The following is a 5,506-nucleotide window of genomic DNA, read 5'->3' as shown; positions in this document are numbered from 1 at the left end:
CTCCTCCTCTCCCTTTATGTCGGTGGCCCCCCTCTTCCTCCCCAGCTCCACAATTGTCACTGCCAATTAGTGCATTGTTAGGACACACAATGGCGTTACTGTAGCCAGTGGAATGGGAGGCCTTTGTGCTTCTCCAGCCGGCCATGGGGGCAGTCAAGTTTCATTTAGAGACTTAAAACACAACACCAGAAGAAAAATGAAAAAACAGAGAAAGAAAAATAGCAGATAAAAATAAAAAGAAGGCAAGAAAGGAAAAAAAGAAGGTAAAGATGAGGATGAAGGAAAAGAAGGCAGGCGGCGAGCAAATGTTGAAAAGGAGAAGAAAAAAAATCTGCCATTCAGGAGTTAGCCCGAACTCATGAAAAGACCCAAGTGGTCGCTACACACTGAAGCCCCCCTCAGAACACAAAAAGGGGCTCCGGCTTAACAGTAATTAGTGGTCTGACTGTGCTTGGAACACTGTGTGTCTTTAGAGGATTTTCCCAACTTTTCTATTTTTTTTTTTTCCAGTCTTCACAAATCAAGAAGGTGGGAGGAGAAAGGTGCAGCCGGGGGAGGGAAGGGGCCTGGAGCCACGCTGGCCCCCAGAAGTTCTGGGGGGGAATCAGCCTTTCTCTTTGACAGGTAAATTGGTTTTATTCTCTAAAGCTTGTAACCAATTACAGAGGGTATTTTTCTGGAAGAACATGACATATGGGTGTGTTTTATTTAGAGTCACTGTTTTATTTGTTTCAAGTACCCTTCGAGCAGCCTGGCCCTTTTTGCGGCCCGGAAGATGGCCCCAGAGGCCCAGCCCTTTCATCCAGAGCCTACGGGTTGTGGACTTTTTCTGTGAGCCAAACTTTAGTGTCCAGGAGAGCTTTTTCCCGCTTGTAAAATTAATATCCCAGTTTAAATGTGGGACCAGCCTGGAAAAGCAGCCTTGGCTTCTGAGCTGGTCTTCATTTGGAGCGTTCATCAGATATCTCTCGGGCTGGAAACACAGCTCCCCGGGTTCTCACTCCTCTCCTCCACACTGATCCCCCCCAAATCGATGTGTTCCCGACTTGTTAGAGCTCCAGGTACAAGGGATGCTCTCTGAGCCCAGAAGCCACCCTGCAGTTAGGCTGGTCTCTCTCTCCTCCCCCCTGCCTCACCACACCCTCCAATTTCTAGAAAGTGCCAAGACTCACCATGTCAGACTTGCCACCGAACAAGGATATTCCTGTGTTGTTGTTTTTAAAATTTTTCTTGGAAACACCCAGCCCAATGCAGCCAGTTCATAACTTGTGCCAACTTCATGCTGCTACTTGGGGTTTATATTTCCCTTCAAATGCATTAAATATGCCTCCCTCTTCCCTCTCACTGAGTCAGACCAGACTCCCAGTTTTTGGTTGTTTGCTTTTTTACAAATAAGCTAATTAATGGAGACATCCATTCCATGCAAGGTTTACATAAAATCACCCTCAGCTTAGAAACAATTTACCCAGACTCTACCCAGGACCGGCTCACTGTTGTGTCTCCTCTGTTTTGTTTTTCCACCTGTCAACTAGAAGCGAAGGAAACTGGGGGCTGTTCCCAGGTGTTTGCTGAGACGGGAGGGATGGGGGTGGGCATCCAGCAGTGTGAAGACCAGAGTTCTAATCCACATCCTGCCAATGACCGCTGGGTGTTCATGTGCAAAAGCAGGGCCCCTGTGCTCACCTTCAGGCATCGTCATGAGGATGAGAAGAGACAGCCTACGAAAAGGGAGGAGCCCTGGCACACACCGCCTGGCACTGAATACACACCGGCTTCCTTCCGTGTTGTCTGTGGTCAGGAGGCCGCTGAACGGGTTCATTTTTCATTCCCTCCCTGCTGTGCTGTGGGATTGTGCCCGCTCTCGGTGGATGCCTTGTTACACACTGGCCCCCTCCGCCCCACCTCCACCCCCCAGAAAAGAACGTGTCCTGATTCCATCAGGAAATAAAGAGTGAAACCCTCTGATAATGGCCCCTGGAATGTCACAAACACCCAAGTCAGGAAATGCAAATCCGAGGGAGGCGGTATTGACACAATGCTGATTGAGCTTCTGCTAAAGGCTGGGTTTCTGGGACTGGAGTAGAGAGGCGGGATGGATTTGGTTCTCCCCAGATTTGGGTTAAGGCAACGTCTGCCTCATGTGGCAAACAGGGAAGGGTCCCGAAAGGGTTCTTGGGGAGGGACTTGGGGGGCAACATCAGTACCTCCCACTCTCCTCCACCCTCAGCCTTTTGCTCTGGGAGGGGTCATGGGAACCCAAAGACTCCAGAATCCCAAAGAAGGCGGCACACGAGATCGCAGCGGAGGACAGCCCAGGCGTGGCCACAGCAAACGAGACCTCAAGCCTGACGTCCTGCTATCAAGTTCACCGCCCACACATCTTTCAGAGTCCTGTCTCCTCTCTGTCCCACTGTCGCTTCCTCTGCCCGCTGTCACTTCTCCCATCCTCCTCCTCTCTCTCCAGGCCGTTTCAATCGCTTCTTAACCAGCCTTCCTCCAAGCCCTTCAGGGCTGCCCCCCACATGGTCTTTGTCAAACGCAAGGCTGATCTTGCCTCAGCCCCACTGAAGAATCTCCTAAGGCTCTCAGCTGCCTTCAGGACGCAGTCCAAACACCAAACCGACCCAGAAGCCCTTGACGGTATGGTCCTGCCCTTCCCTTTAACCTCACCTCCTGCCATCGGATGGCCTCGTAGACTCGTTAGCTGTGCTTTTACATGGGCACATTATGGATTTAATGCTCGGCTGTTGCTGTCTTGAAATTCTGAAGAAGTTTTTAAGGAGGACCTCGCATTTTCATTTTGCACCGGGCCCCAAAATTGTGGCGACTGGTCCTACGTCTCTCCTTCATCCCCCTTCACATTCCTCTGCCAGCAAACTTCTTACACTTCCCCAGTTTTGTGCAGTTCCTTCTATTTGGAACGTTCTCCTTGTCTATTTGCCAAGCTTTTTGTCACCCATCAAACTTTGCTCGCGTGTCCCCTTCTCTGAGAATTTTCCCGAATCCCGCTTTCCAAAGAAAATAATTCCTCTTTGCACTTGTCCACTTTTCAGTTTATCGCAGCTTATTCTTATTTATTTCCTGCTTCAGCTTATAGGTTAGGAACGCCAAGATGACAGAAATGGTGTCTTGCACAAGTACCAGGATTTCTAATGTTCCTTTGAGTGACATTGAATCAAGTGTTACATTTAAGAAATGTTTATTGAATCATTAAGCTTTCACTCCAATGACCATACCTGTGCTCTGCGTGCACATTTACTGCGACTCTATATCCTCACTTAGCCTCACTTGGGTCCCTCAGGGCCACAGTGCAGGTCACCACTGTGTGGGACCAGTAAAGTGGCCTCTGTTAAGTGGTGTGCCTTAGAGTGTCGCTGTCCAATAGAACTTTCTACAGTGACAGAAATGTCCAGTACAGAAGCCACTGAGCATGTGTAACCTCATAGCTAATGCAACTGAGAGCCTGAATGTTGAATTTCATTTCCCTTTAACTCATTTAAATGTTCATAGCCGCAATGAAGCTCCCACATTGGACAGCGCAACCCTCCATGATGTTACTGATCCTTGCCACAGACCAGGGAGCAAGTCTGCTCACAAACCTTGTTGCTCCAGAAAGACATCTGTGCGAATCACAAGCCTTGGAGCACCTCCTGACGAGAAAGATTTTCAATGACAGGGAAACCAGTCTTTTCTGGCTTCCTTGATTGAAACCAGCAAACCCTGTCCACACACATTCCGCTGATGACCACAGTTTGGGGCTCCCTGGTGTAGACACACCTGGGTTTACCTGGGAAATGAGAACAAAGAGCCTTCCACACCTGGGAGGGAAGTACCTGTTGGAGTCAAGGCTTTCTATTTTGGATGCCAAGGGCAAGAAGACTAGTTTACATTCCTTTTCTCCAAAGCTGTCAAAGATTCCTGTTCACACTAATTATGGCTCTTCACAGGGTCTTCAAGTTCTGGAGCGGAGGGTCATCTGGATGCTCGGTTGTAAAAGACTATGAGTGAAGCAAAGAGAGAGGGAGAGGATTCCATTTTCAAGGTGCATTGTTTCTTTCAGTGAGAACTTCTGTAACCAATACAGGTAACAGTGGATCACCTGGGGCCAATTTCAAAGATGAGAGCAGCCGGGTGAGTAGAACTCACAACAGATCTAGATGGCCGAGATTCAGGACGGCACAGGCAAATCACAGAAGAGTGAGCCCCTTGGCTTCTTTGTATTTAAATATGGTCCATAGAGCTTCCTTGGTGGCGCAGTGGCTAAGAATATGCCTGCTATTGCAGGGGACACGGGTTCGAGCCCTGGTCCGGGAAGATCCCACATGCCGTGGAGCAACAAAGCCCGTGCGCCACAACTACTGAGCCTGCGCTCTAGAGCCCGTGCTCGGCAACAAGAAGCAACCACAATGAGAAGCCTGCGCACAGCAACACGACCCAACACAGCCAAAAAATAAATAAATAAATAAAAATTTATAAAAAAAAAAAATTGATCCAAAAACTTGCAGAAAAGAGAAAGCCCCTATAGGATTTGGATCATAATTTCAAATGTTATTTTAAATTATTATCATCAAGGGGGCCGGGGGATGGGCAAAATAGGTGAAGGGGATTAAGAGGTACAAACTACTAGTTACAAAATAAATAACTCACAGGGATATGATGTACAGCACAGGAAATACAATCAATAATATTGTAATAACTTTGTAATGTATAAAGATATTGAATCACTATGTTGTATACCTGAAACGAATATAATACTATAAATCAACTATACTTCAATTTAAAAAAAATATCATCAAAAGGATAGATTAACTTTCAGGCCTCCAAGTAAAATATGGGTCCTTCCCCTCAACTTTACTGCCACCACCTCCACCACCACGGCCTCTGGGTTCCCTAGGGGCACTCTCTATTTTCACAGGCCCTAGAATAGACGTTTCTAGAAAATTAGCTACACCTAAGACTGGGAAGTTAGGATGAGAATGGGGAAAATGATAGCTGATACTGTGGGACTTTTCCCCTTAAAGTTCTGCTGATTGCACTTAAAAACAGATATATCGTGTTCTTCCCAGAAATATAAAATTCAGTTTGAAGAGTTCTTCCACATCTTTCTTCTCCTGAGGACAGTTGTTCATACTAATTATTCTCAGCCGACTCTAAGGTTACAGAGGCTCTGAAATGATCCACTAAAAATATACTTTATCCGTCAATATTTGGCTCTAGAGCTCTATTTAAAGGGAGTTGTGTACAAAAAAACGTAACCCAGGCTTCTGACCCCCACTATTTGTCTGGTGTGACAAGGAACAAAGTTTAGAGAGCAATACAAGAACGGAAGTCTGTATTAAGTTATGAGCTGCAAACTCCCAGTGTAGTCAGAGTTGGAAAAGGCAGAGATTTCTGTGGGCTACAGTCAAGAGGCAGCATCCCCGGAGGAGATAAGCAGAGTCATTCCCAAGGGATGACAAATTGGAGCCATCACGCTGGCCTTAGGAACCTCCTCCAGCCCCAGGAC

The sequence above is a fragment of the Balaenoptera ricei genome, chromosome 7 (assembly GCF_028023285.1).
Source record: "Balaenoptera ricei isolate mBalRic1 chromosome 7, mBalRic1.hap2, whole genome shotgun sequence".
NCBI classification, from domain to species: Eukaryota; Metazoa; Chordata; class Mammalia; order Artiodactyla; family Balaenopteridae; genus Balaenoptera; species Balaenoptera ricei.
This window is presented reverse-complemented; position numbering follows the sequence as displayed.